At 44.2% G+C, this 13,941-nt stretch overlaps 1 protein-coding gene and 1 pseudogene across 6 annotated transcripts in view; one reads left to right on the top strand and one right to left on the bottom strand.

Annotated features, from left to right (window-relative positions):
• TENM2 (teneurin transmembrane protein 2) overlaps nt 1–13,941 on the bottom strand; it is a 1,283,414-nt gene that overhangs the window by 223,745 nt on the left and 1,045,728 nt on the right. The gene's annotated exons all lie outside the window — the stretch shown is intronic.
• Nucleotides 9,545–9,659, top strand: LOC116275149 (annotated as a pseudogene).

The following is a 13,941-nucleotide window of genomic DNA, read 5'->3' as shown; positions in this document are numbered from 1 at the left end:
AACCTCAGAGTAGCCAGAGTTATTGCTGCTTCATATCAAGATTTCACATAAATGCTGGACTCCTCAAGAGATCCTGGATGCACTGGGGTGGTTCCCTCTCCCGCCCCACCTTGAATGCTCTAGCAGTTCATCCCAAAAGGTCTGGTCCAGATCATCTGAGGGTCAAAAGTGAAATGAGTTTGGGAGGACCTCTCCCTAACATTCCTCCCCGTCACTGACAGCCAAAATGTACAATTCATCATGATCTGACAGGCTCTGCTTCAGAGAGACCCTCGGGCTCCATGGGTCACTAAGGATGGGATGGGGAAGGACTCCGAGTGGAAACTCGTGGAATCCAGGTGGTAGCTGGGAAGCCAGCCACTTAAAACACAATAGGCAGCCAAACTCTGAGAGTATCCCTCTGGCTAATTGGCGAAAACTTTCGTGGCATTCTGAAAGGCAACCAAGACAGGATGGTGGGACCACACACAGATCCCCGATTTCAGTAAGGATAATAAACAGACCTACATGGAGAGAGGGTGTGATATTTTCCTATTGAAGTTGCTGTGTTTTTGGGCCAGGTGGGTTCCAAAGGCAATACTCCGAGGGAGTGACGCCCGAGAAAGGGAGCGGGGTTGGTTGCAAGTAACTGAGGATTCTCCAGCAATCACAGGACAGGGAGATTATAGGGCCAGAAAAGTGGCAACTTGGAATGGGGGTTGTCTGAAATAGTAATCAGGGAATGTGTGGGCCCTGCTGGGTGCCACTTAGAACCTTCTGTGTTCATTGGCTGGCAGAGGATCAACCTGACAAGAGAGTCAATCAATATGTCAGCAATACTTCCCAGAGAGCTGCTCAGCCCCCGCTTGTCAAAGAGGGCAAACATGGAGGCCACGGATGCTCTGTGTTTGCTGAGCAGGCCCCCAGGAGCAGGGGGTGCCTTTAAAGATCAGGCTTGTCGATACATAACCCGAGGAGGAGATTGGGCTTTCCCTTTGAAAATGGAAGACTTCAGGCCACGCAGAGCTTAGGGAGCAGGAGGAGAAAGCCATGCCTGCTGGGTCTTGGGGCTCAGCATGCCATCAGATTCACAAGGGCCTTAGAGATGATGACAGAGCTCATTCAGAGACCAGGTAGGATGACAGAAAGGGTCAGGGCTGGGTTTCCCTGCCTCTGCACCAGCCAATCAAATCAACAATGTCAGGGCTCCTGGGGGAAATATACCAATTCCAAAAGTGCCACTGCTGGGAGGAGAGAACCACAGTGGAATAATCAGGGCTAATATGCACAACTGCTTACCCTGAACTTGCACAGGCAACCTGCAAAGGCCCCTTTGCAATCAGCAGTGAAAATTAACACATGTGAGTAAGTCTACTCAATGGTGATAGTGACAATTAACGTTCATTTTGACCGTGTGCCAGGTATTGGGTTCCTTATTTGCATGCAGCATAATGTATTCATAATTTACCATTCAGCACATATTTACTAAACACCCACTGGGTGTCAGATGCGTCCTAGGCACCAGGAGTAAAGCAGTTTTAACAAGACGAAATCCTCGCTGTCATGGAACCTACATTCTAGGGGCAGGTGTAGAAACTAAACACGGAAGTGAAAAGCCGGGTTTAGGGTTCAGAGGCACTTGGAAGTAGGGGATGAATTGAAAATTTCTTCTTTTTTTCATTTAATGTAGTCTGGTCAAGGATGGTGTTTGTGATAGGTAACATTTGAGCAAAGACATAAAGGAATCGAGAAAGCAGTTTATGCTAACGTCTGGGGAAAAGCATGCCAAAGGGGAGTGGAGTTAGTGGGAAGGGGGAGTGGCAGGTGAAGGGACAGGCAGGGTGAAGGAGTAGCTGCCTTTGGGGAGCTTTGCCTTTTGTTTGGAAGAGAAGGGATGACGCTGGAGGATTTTGAAAAGGATGAAAACTCACTTTTTCTTCTTCATTCTCACTTGATGAGGTGGTAATATAATCTATATTTTATAGATAAAGAAATTGAGGCTTAGACAGGTTAAGTGACTTGCCCAAGACAACTCAGCCAGTAAGTGGGAAATCTGGGATTTAGACCCAGACACACGTAACTTCAGAGTCAGAGTTCTGAATTCCCATGCTGCCCTCCTAGAGACTCCATTCAGAGTTCTCACTGGAGGACATTGGCCCTGTGAGGTTTCCAAGTGAACCACTATTTAGCCAAGACTGAACAGGACAGGCAGGCTACAGAATCACTTACTTACTAAACATTGTCAAGGTTCACTCATGAATACACACTTCCCTTTGTAAGCAGCCTTTAGTCTCTATGAATATGTCCTTGGTCAGCAACTAGTTTGCTATTTAACTTGAACCACCATTGTCAATGTAAAATAAATCTGCTAGGCAACTTCAATTGCCAGTCAGGCCAGTCAACAACACGTTTGGTGATTTTTTTCCTTGTCAGTTTGCTTGTCATCCTTTGGGGATGCAGTTGATACAGTGCTTCTTCCTCAGGCAGGAGGGGGCCCACTGCAACGTATTAATGATATTATTTTTAGGAATGCTGTCAGTGCCAAAATTACCTTCAGCCTGAAAGAAGCAATGCAAACAAAATCATGTGGGATAACATTCTTGGAAATGCATAAGTCTTAAAAGGAATTTAAAAATTTAAATCTTAAAGGGTTACCCAAAATCCTTTTCTAACCACATTGGTGAAGTGATTTCTCTTATTTTTCCCAGACAGTGTTGCAATACACTGAGTGAAATGAATTTTCAAAGCACCGCATGGAAGTTACACCCACAAATCCCTTTAACGGTAATGGGATTTGTGCACCTATCTCCTGAGAATGTTCTGAAAACTTACTAGCCTCCGTCCAACTTCCAGGTTCCAGCTCCAAATGGTTGCAAAGCTTATGGCTCAGGAATTACAGAGAAGAGGAAAGATGAGAGGTAGATACAATCCAAGAATCGTGGCAGGATCATCAAAATGAGAGGGGGCATTGGAGAAACTCGCCTGCATTCATCTCTTTACAGGCACTCAAATCTTACAGCCACAGTCCCAAAACTGTCCTCAGCAGGGATTTTGCCTGCTGCCTTCCTAGTTCTAGCCCCTCACAAAAGTAGCAAGGCTTTCTGTCCCCTCCTTCTTGTCTGCCATGAGAACAAGGTGATAGTTGCGTGAGGCAGCTCTGGGACCAGGGAGCAGTGTGTTCTTGAGACAAGAGGAATCCACAGGGAAAGACCAGAGCATTAATGTATTTTCATGACAGGCTCAGGATGGTACAGTGAGTGGGAGGTGGTACGAGATTAATCAATTGCTGTGTTTGCAGAAAACAAACGGGGCTCCTTGCAGCTTCAGGATGCGTGGGGCTCCCTGACTGGCGGCATCCCTCCCCTTGTCTCCTGGAACCCGCTGCTGCAGGTGCACTGCAGGTGGGTGCTGTTGACACTGTGAGTGTGTGGCGTCTGGTGTGCAGAGGTGACCTCTAACCACACCCCCTAGCTCTCATCATCACTGGGCAGATCAATACACAGGACAGACACATGCGCTCATGGCCACTTTCTTTTCCTTGTGCAGGGTGGCCAGGAACGTACCTGACTGGCAATGCTAGTTAGGCACCCTATTGTCCATCAAGTCAGCTCAGCCTCATGCAGATAAACACATGCCTGGAGCCGTTAGCCACACAGGGTGTCATTTCCTACCGCAGACCACCCCGTTCCTGCTGCGATTTTTTCCTGAGTAAGAAATAAAAGCCTTTCTTTCTCCAAGAAAGGACCCATGTGATCAAAATACCTTTAGAGAATGATAATATCGGTAGGTTTTATTCACCAAATAAATCATGGTCTGGGATTTTAAGAGCTTTTCTGATAACGAAACACATCCCCACAATCCACACATCTACACCTAAATGGATCTTTCTCCCCTCCGAGCTTGTCATTCACTGTTGACAGCCCAAACAATATTTGTCTTTCTTCAGAGAATGGCAACCAGCAGCCCCGTTAAAGAGAGGCAGATCCGTGAGACCACCAACTACAAAGGAAAGAAGATGCAGGCTGCAGGCGGCATGCGGCCACCGGAATCCTAGGAAGCAGACATTATGAATGTTTTAGAGGATAAGATGTCATATTGATCGGTAGATGTGCAATGCGTGCTGGAACAAAGAGAAAGAACTCTTTCGTGAAAAATAGCCTACTGCAAGGAGGAGTGGCAAGGGGGTCAGTGCCAATTAGGACACCCGAGATACTCCATTCCTAGGGCACGTTTCTCCCCTCAGTGGCAGCAAGCAAGGGAGGAGAGGGTTGGGCTTCATTTCCCTTCCCAAGTCCCCAGCAGCCCTCAACAAACTGCTCCCAGTGAGCCCTCTGTTCTGAACTCTGGAGTCCACAGCCAGCCATTCTGAAACTGGGGGAACAGGCCAGGAGGGGCCATAGGAACCAGGTAAAAGGAAGAAGGAGCTCCCTATCCTGGATCTCTGGGATATATATCCTGGGTTCATGTCAATCAGAGTTCACATTTCTGCACTACTACGTACAAGCGGATACCTTGGGCAAACAGATTTACCTCTCTGAACTTCACTTTCCTTAGCTATGATAACAACTAACATTTTTGTGACGTACTGACTCAGTGTCAACCACTGTTCTAAGCCCTCTATACGCATCACCTCATTTGCTCTTTACAGTAAACCTAGAGGTAAGAACTATGATTCCCATTTTACAGAGGAAGGAGTGGAGGCATAAAGGTTTTGACAGGGCTGGTAGGCGGGGCAGCTGGTTTTAGAGCCAAGTATGTGCTCTTAGCCATGTTTTCTTGCTCACACTGACCTTATAGGGTCGAGAAGGTGCAAAAGTGGTGACGATCTGGGGGTAACCGGCACACAGGAGGCACTCAAGAAACATTTCATCTCCTGCTGGGTCTTGGGTTGTTTCGTAACAATGGCAATCTTATTGAGCCCTTAGCATATGCCAAGCTCTGTGATAAGCAATTGTTACCAATTTTATGAGATATATATTGCTCTCCCATTTTGCAATGAAGAAACTGAGGCTCAGAGTGCTGAAGTAACATGCAGCTGGTAAGTGTTAGAGGTGGGATTTGAACCTAAGCTGTGTGACATCTGAAGCTCTTGACTACCACTCCATCTGCTGACAACTATCAGCTCAACACCAAGCATCAGTGAAGACTGGGATTCTAGTCACCTAGGTATCTTCTCTCATTTGCCCGAACCCCCTCCTTCAGAGAAACCTCTGTGGTTTCCTTTTCTGTGTCACATTAGAATGGCAGAGGCACTGTTAAGGTGGGCCTCAAAGGCCATCCGGTCCAGACTTTTGCTGTATAGATAGATGGTGACTCTGAGCCCTACTTAAGTGAAATGACTTGCCTAGGGTCATGACAGCTAATGGCTGACTGAGCCAGGATTTGAACCTTGATCTTTTGACTCTCTGGTGCTCTCTCTACTGTCCTCTTCCATCTCCTTAAAGAAAGACAGAAAATTCAGGTGTCTATGTGCAATGCAATGCCTTATTTAAGGCAAAATGAGGTGGACTTCAGAGAAGCCTCCTCCTCTTACCCACTTAATATTTTTATTACTACTTTTTGCAAGATAGGGCATGAACAAAATAACCTGTTAATAAAATTATGGTCCTTTCTGATCCTAAATTCATTAAACTGAGTTTCTATGACAAATGTCTTCTACTGCAGAAGTTTATTCACAGCTAGAATCTAAAATCACCATTTTTCTATTTCTACCTAGTCTGACGCCATTGTGGTCAATGTAGACATGCTCCCTCCTGCATGCGAACTTGGTACTTTTTCAGGAGTGAGAAATGAGTTGAAGAAGTAAGGATGTTGAGCAAATCCTGTATGTAATTCTCATTCCAATTTGGTCATTTGTTCAGCAAAGCCAAATTAGGCACACGGGGAGGCTGCCAGAGTCCTTTTCAATTTTTAATTTCTGACATGGTTAGCTCAAGATTTTTTTCAAACTCAGAAATAAAAAAAAGTCCTGTATTAGCAAATTGGGTTTGATCTTTTTTGCAAATGGTTTTCAGTTAAGTGGATTTCACATAGCTAACCTGAAACATTTAAAACTTGATTCTGATGGAAAGAAACATCACGTTAAAAAAATTAGTTCTATCTCCTAGGGCCTGATTAGGTAGTAGAGAATGAAAACCTGGGCAATGGGGCAGTCTTCCTCAGCCTCTGATATGCTTAATGTCAATATGGTCAACTTCTTGTGAGGAAAGAGCTAATCTGGGGTGGGGTGGGGGAGGATAATTTCTTTTTGGAATGTAAACTACTTGCATCTATAAGGGACTGCATTTTCATCTGCAATTAGATAAATGACACAATTAGACTTATTTTGAATTTGTGACAATTTACTTAACAGAGCTATTTTTCTTTTTTTTTTAGATGGAGTTTCACTCTTGTTGCCCAGGCTGGAGTGCAATGGTGCGATCTCGGCTCACTGCAACCTCTGCCTCCTGCGTTCAAGGGATTATCTAGCCTCAGCCTCCTGAGTAGCTGGAATTATAGGCACCCACCACCATGCCCAGCTAATTTTTGCATTTTTAATAGAGATGGGGTTTCACCATGTTGGCCAAGCTGGTCTCAAACTCCTGACTTCAGGTGATCTGCCTGCCTCGGCCTCCCAAAGTGCTGGGATTACAGGCATAAGCCACCATGCCAATCCCAAGGGAGCTAATTTTAAGGGTTTTATGTGACACTCAAGTCACACAAATTTCTTTGGTGCTAAAGGCACATGATTCTGTCAATTGGCAGCAGCACTGCAGACTGCTGTGGCATTTCTGGCTTATACAAGGCATTGGGATGACATTCGACATGGTCATGATGTGTCCCCCTCCTCCTTATGGCTTATGCTCCCATGCCTGATCCTAATTCTATGGAAGTCCCCAAGCCAGGCCTAACCTAATACATCTCCCAGGTAGGGGCTGGTGTCTCCCTGAACTCTGGCCTGGGAGAGATCTCCCTTACCTGCATGCTCAGAGCTAAAGAAAGATAGGCACGTTTGGAAAGTCCCCCAATTTGTTTTAATTCCTTAGCTCTTTTAGGTTAAACTTTCTTCATGCATCTCTTACTAGTCTCATTCGATTCATTTAAGCTTTGCAAGACACTCACGAGGCAGTTACTTTTCATCTCAATTTTAAAGATGAAGAGACCGAGGCTTGTTGCAGTTCTACAACATAACCAAGGTCTAGGGTTGCCAGGTTTTAATTTATAAGTTTGCTAAATCTGGCAACTCTAGCAAGGTCCTGTAGTTAGGACGAAACCTCAGAAGTACTTCTCTTCTTCCGCAGCCCCAGAAATAGCCTTTGAATCCGTGCCTCAGATCCTTTAAGCTTTGCTCTAGATCTGTCAGAAAGAATTGTCCAAGGTAACCGAAGTTGGGTCTCTTCTGAAATGTCCACATCATCTGGAGTTCTCTACTGTGAATGTCATTTGCATTCTGCTCTAATCAGCACTGTCCAATAGAAATAAAACACAAGCCACTTATGACTTTTTTTTTTTAAGAAAGGGTCTCCCTCTGTCACCCAGGCTGGATTGCAGCAGTTCTATCTCAGTTCACTGCAACTTCTGCCTCCCAGGTTCAAGCGATTCTCATGCCTCAGCCTCCTGAGTAGCTGGGATTACATGTATGCATCACCATGCCCAGCCAATTTTTGTATTTGTAGTAGAGACAGGAGTTCACCATGTTGGCCATGCTGGTCTCAAACTCCTGACCTCAGGTGATCTGCTCGGCTCCCAAAGTACTGAGATTATAGGTGTGAGCCACTGCACCTGGCCCACTTACGAAATGTAAAATTTTCTGGTAACCACATTAAATAAGTTAAAAAATTTAATACTATGCCTTTTACTCAATATATTCAAAATATTATCAACATAAAATCAATATAAAAATCTTTAATGAGACAGTAAAAAGACTGTTTTTTGCACTAAGTCTTCAAAATATGGTTTGTATTTTATACTTACAGCACATCTCAGTTCAGATGCTAAATTTTCAACGGTTAAATGTAAATTAATTCAGTTCTTCAGTTATACTGAACACATTTCACAGAGCAGGTCCTAGACCACAGTGGCTGACAGGATTTTTCTAGGCCGATATCCTCCTGCATGCTTTCTGGACATTTTATCATGTTATTTATTTATTTATTTTCTTTGAGATAGAGTCTCCCTCTGTCACCCAGGTTGGAGTGCAGTTGTGCAATCATAGCTCACTGCAGCTGTCTGTCTCCTTGGCTCAAGTGATCCTCCCACCTTAGCCTCCCAAGTAGCTGGGACTACAGGCATGTGCCACCATTCCTCGTCATTTAAAGTTATTATTTTAAAATTATTTTTATTTTTAATTTTTTAATAGAGATGGGGGGGTGGTCTCACTATGTTGCCTAGGCTAGTCTCAAACTCCTGAGCTCTAGTGATCCTTCCATCACAGCCTTGAAAAGTCCTGGGATTACAAGTATGAGCCACCACGCTTGGCCTTCCCTGGATATTTTATAACCTCACCACTTACAGAGTTTATGGTTTTACATGGCAATTATTTATATATTGATCATCCTACTCCCCCTCCAGTTTTTTTTTTTTTTTGAGACAGAGTCTCACTTTTTCTCCCAGGCTGGAGTGGAGTGGCGCCATCTCGGCTCACTGCAACCTTTGTCTTCCAGGTTCAAGTGATTCATTCTCTTGCCTCAGCCTCCCAAGTAGCTGGGAATATAGGCACGTGCTACAACTCTTGATTAATTTTTGTATTTTTTTTTTTTTTGAGACGGAGTCTTGCTCTGTCGCCCAGGCTGGAGTGCAGTGGCGCAATCTCAGCTCACTGCAAGCTCCGCCTCCCAGGTTCACGCCATTCTCCTGCCTCAGCCTCCTGAGTAGCTGGGACTACAGGTGCCTGCAATCACACTTGGCTAATTTTTTTGTATTTTTAGTAGAGACGGGGTTTCACCATGTTGGCCAGGCTGGTCTCGAACTCCTGACCTCAAGTGATCTGCCCACCTCAGCCTCCCAAAGTGCTGGGATTACAGGCGTGATTACAGCTACCATGCCTGACTTCTCCCTCCAAACTTTGAGCCATGAACACGTTGAGAGGTGAGAGTAGGTCTTCCTTCCCCTCTTTCAAATCTGTCCCCACAGCTAGCATAAGCTTTAGAACACAGTAGTGTTTAAGAAATATTTATTTGAATGAAAGAATGGCTTGAAAACTTCTATCTAAAAAAACGACAATTAATTGAGGTCTGGGAGTGTGCCAAGCTAATAATAATGATAATAGTCATAAACAGTGTCTACTGAATTCTTACTACCTGCTTTTAAGACATTTCTCATTTGATCATTAAAAAAAAATCACCTTTGAAGTAGCAAGTATCCTCACTTTACACATGAGGAAACTGAGACTTAGAGAGATTAAATAACTTGCCCACTGTCACCTAACTACTAAGATCCAGAGCCAGGAATACATAGATGTATCCTAACTGCATTTCTGGTGCTTCCCTAACCATAGTCATCATTTACTGCATTCATGGTTTTCATGAAATCTAAGCTCCACTTAGACTGTTATTTCTTAACTACATTTAAAATCAGTCTCCTTTCTAGCACTTGTGTTTGCTTTTGTTTGACTTGTGGACAAAGACTTATAGTAGACAGGTATGAAAAAATAAATCCTCTTTTGCAACCCATAAGTTGTTATATATGCAACAAGGAATATTATTTAAAAAGAAAGAAAAAATAGCAATCTATTTTTTAAAAACTTTAATCCATTTAGCCTCATCCCAAGGTAGTATCTGTGAAGTAAAAAGCTTAATGTGTTAAGATTTTTGTGATACATTGAAATAAACATAACTATTGTAATACAGAATTGTCCACATGCTACACATAGCCATGTAGTGATATGACTGCCACACCTGGGTAAATATTACTCTGTACTCGGTTACACCTAACCTCTAACATTGGTCTTTCTGTTCCTAAAGATCCACCATTATTTCTGCGTTTTCCCCTTCCTCTCACACAGTGGTCTAGGACGGAAAAACACCAGCAGCTGAGGAAAGGCTGGAAGGGAGGCTCTCCCTTGTCTGTCTTTTCTCATTATTTCTAGCTGTAAAAAAAGCAAGACACAAGCAAACCATAAGACCTAAGTCCCCAGTGCCTCTGCCTTGAGGGTTTTTCTTTGCTTCTTTAGAAGCCAAAGGACAAAAACTTTAGGGTGACTGGACCTATGGAATGGGTCCTTCTCGCTTTGAGCTTTCCTGCCTTATTCCAGGGCAATACTAAGAGAGTCTCAAATCTATTCAAATCTAAGAACCCTAACCTCCTCCCCTGCCCTACCTGCCTTCCTCCCGACCCTGGAAGGTCTTCATAGCCCAGACTACCCCAGATGTTTCCTGGGCATTTCTACTTCATTCAATAAATTCACCAGCAACTATTGAGCCCCTACTATACCCCAGAAACGGCAAACCCTCGGGGCAATTTTCAATAAGGATAATAACTAACACTAATATAGTGCTTGCTGTGTGCCATGCACTATTATAATAAGCACTTTAAATATTTAGACATGAAATTGCCCTTTCTGGAGATTAAATATGGTAGAATATTACCAGTTTCACATGGTTCAGCTTAATGTATTAGTCACTTAATATACTAGTTTTAGAGGCAGATACTTTTATCATACTCTTTTGATAGCTGAAGAAACTATGGGAGAGAGAGATTAAGTATCTTGTCCAAGATTATTCTGCCAGTAGTGGCAGAGCTAGGCTTTGAACTTGGGGACTCTGGCTCAGAACACTTGATTACCATGCTTTCTGTCTCTTACAGTGAAAGTGGCAGAAAAAAGAAAACCTACTTCTCTCCAAAGCCAGACTCTACATTTCAGGAGGTGCATTGTGGGTAAACTAGACTTTTGTAGGAACAATAGAATATGGTGATTAGAGTAGCTTTGGAAGCAGCAGACCTGGCTTCAGGTCTAGGTCCCAGCCCTGGTTTTCAGTAGCTACGAGGCTCTGGGAAAGCTTTCTTTTCTTTCTTTCCCACCCTCCCTCCCTCCCTCCCTCTTTCCCTTCCTTCCTCCCTCCTTCCCTCCTTCCCTGGTTCCCTCCTTCCTCCCTTCCTCCCTTTCTTCCTCCCTCCCTCCCTTGCTCCCTTCCTCCCTCTCTTTCTCTTTCTTTTCTTTCATTTTTTTCCTCACTCTCTCTCCCTCACTCCCTTCCTCTGTCTTTCTTTCTTCCCAGATCCTCAGTTTCCTCAACTGCAAAATGGGAATCATAAAATTTCCTACCTCCCAGGGGGTTGCCACATTCAATGAAATAAAGCATGCAAAACATTTATCTCAGTGCTTGACACACAGTTAAGAACCCGACAAAGAGCAATTATTGTGTGGACCATCCAGAAGGAATATGGTCTGTCTGGAGAAAAATCTCTAAAATTCCAAACAGCTGGGTTACAAGCAAATAGCCCATTCCTAAATTTGAGATGGCTTGCCTTTTGAATTAAAATAACAGAAATTAGGAAATATAGGAAAATACTAAGTGGTCACCTTCTCCAGACTCATTTTACAAAAGAGGTTCTGGAGACCTGGAAAGATTAATACCTTGGCAGAGAGGACATTCATCTCTATTGAAAAGCACAGATCCCCGATCCCATTCACTTCCACCTTACTGCACTGACTCTTGAAGCTGCACTTTTGCAGTGAAGCTTGACAGAGGAACCTCAGATCAGCTGACCTGGTGCACATACCTCATGCACTTGTGAAATCAGTGGTGACACTAAGCAGTGGTTGGGGGGTGCAGTTGGGGTGGAAAAGGAAGGTGAGTAGGCAAATTCTAAATGATTTCCATCAGCCTTCTCTGAAGTTACCACAAATAGAGTATCAGTAAAAACAGTGTCTTTCCTGCGCAAGTGGAGTTTTAAGATGAGCCCCCAACCTCCCCTTTTCCACCCAGTCTGGCAACTTTAATCCCCTCCTGTATGTATTCTGGAGATGCCACTGTGTAAAAAACACATTAGATGGCAATAGTATTTTCTTCTTTTAGTCTGATATCTGAAAATTCAGGGTGTTTACACGATTGTTGCAACAGGGTAAAGCCTTGTGTAGCTTGGTAGAGCTCCATTAACAAGCATTTCCTAACCTTCAACCCTGTGCCTGCTGTTGTGCTAGGCTCTGGGGATACAATGATTCTGAAGATACCACTCCTGCCCTCAAGAAGCTCACTGTCTAGGCCAGTGGTTTTGGGCTGTGGTTTCCAGACCAGTAGAATCAGCGTCCCCTGAGAACTTATTATAAATGGAAATTATTGGGCCCTACTCCAGACCTGCAAATCAGAAACTCAGGGCTGAGGTCCAGGTATCTGTGTGTTAATGAGCCTTCCAGGTGATTCGGATGAATGCTCAAGTTTGAGAACCACACGTATTGCACAAGGCTTGGCTGACAGCAATTAATGAAAGAGAACAGGAAGGGAAGTAACAAAGCTCCTCTTGTCTGTTTCTATGAAGGTGGAGGAGGTGAGAGAGCCCAGACATCTCCCTCCAGGTCTAGGCACTAGGTGTCTGCCCAAACAGGTAGCGTGTCAGAAGCAGCTGCAAAGATGCAGTATGGAAAAGAGATGTTCAAGCCAGGGTGGAAAGATGAAAAAAAAAAAAAAAAAAAAAGAGCCAGAACCAGACTTGGGCCAAAGTGACATGGTGAAACAGGGACATTCTTTCTCAGCATGCCTCCTCTCCATCCAGTACCTGCCCTGTGTCCATTCTGCCTGCTGCAGGTGACCCATGATCAGAGGGACTCAGTGCCCCCCTCCAAACTCAGCAGTGCCTCTTGTATGAATGCTTTCCCACCACTTCAGAGGTTTCCAGGACTCCCATCCAACTCTCTCAGAACTCTGCTTTCCAAACTATCAGCCACATCAATGGAACTTTAAAAAATCTGTTGGATCTTGATATTAATTATTAATTCATCCACATCCTCCCCACAACATCACATATTCTATCATTAATGGATGTGCAATTATAGGGAAGACTAACGATTTAAGCCAAACGCATAAACTCTAAAGGTGGAAATTTTAGGCACGGTGCCAGTTAAGGATGAGAGATATGTTCAGACAGAAGATATTTTAGACAGTGGCTCAAAGTGGCATGACAGGAAGGCTCCTTTCTCTATGTTCTGGTCAGCCCTGACTGTGGAGGTACTGACCTGAGGCAGGTACACCATGGGGGATCTCTGCTGTGTTTGGCAGAGCAATTGCCACCCCCTCCCCACTATCAGGCACAGGGCTGCCCAAAGCCAGAGGATCCACCAAGGATATATTGTGGCTGGGGCATCTGATTGTAAACATCTGTCTATAAGCATTCCTAGGGTGAATTCCTCTTTCTTTAGTCCATCATGCCAAACTTGGGAGTTTTGACTGACTAGCTACATACTAGCATAGGATCTTTAGGGTTCACCTTGATCTACCTTAAGCAGGAAAGAGGAATTTTTTTTGAAGGTGATGAAGGCAGCTTGTGAAAGTGGAAGAGTAGCTGACCAATGGTTTTTGCTATGGCTTGAATGTCTATCCCTCCCCAAAATTTGTATGTTGAGATTCTAACCAAGGTGATGGTATTAGGCAGTGAAGCCCTTGGGAAGTGATTAGGTCATGAGTGGGATTGGTGTCCTTATAAAACAGCTAGCTAGTCTCTTCCACCATGTGAGGACATAGCTAGAAACTGCCATCTAGGAAACAGAAAGTGAGTCCTCACTGAATCTGTAGGTGCCTTGATCTTGGGCTTCCCAGCCTCCAGAACCAAGAAATAAGTTTCTGTTCTTTAAAAGCTAGTCCGCCTCTGGCATTTTGTTACAGCAGCCTGACCAAATTAAGAGAGGGTTTATCCCTGAGGGGATGACCATGGGCACAGAGGGTAATATTCCCATGCCCTTAGGCTACCAGGAGAAAAAAGAGCTCCACTTTTCCAGGTTCACTTTTAGGGACCCTAGTTAAGGACTCTAATTGGCTCAGCTGAGGTCAC

The sequence above is a fragment of the Papio anubis genome, chromosome 5, assembly GCF_008728515.1.
Source record: "Papio anubis isolate 15944 chromosome 5, Panubis1.0, whole genome shotgun sequence".
Taxonomy (NCBI): domain Eukaryota; kingdom Metazoa; phylum Chordata; class Mammalia; order Primates; family Cercopithecidae; genus Papio; species Papio anubis.
The sequence above is the reverse complement of the archived record's forward strand: the minus strand, read 5'-3'. Positions and strand labels throughout refer to the sequence as shown.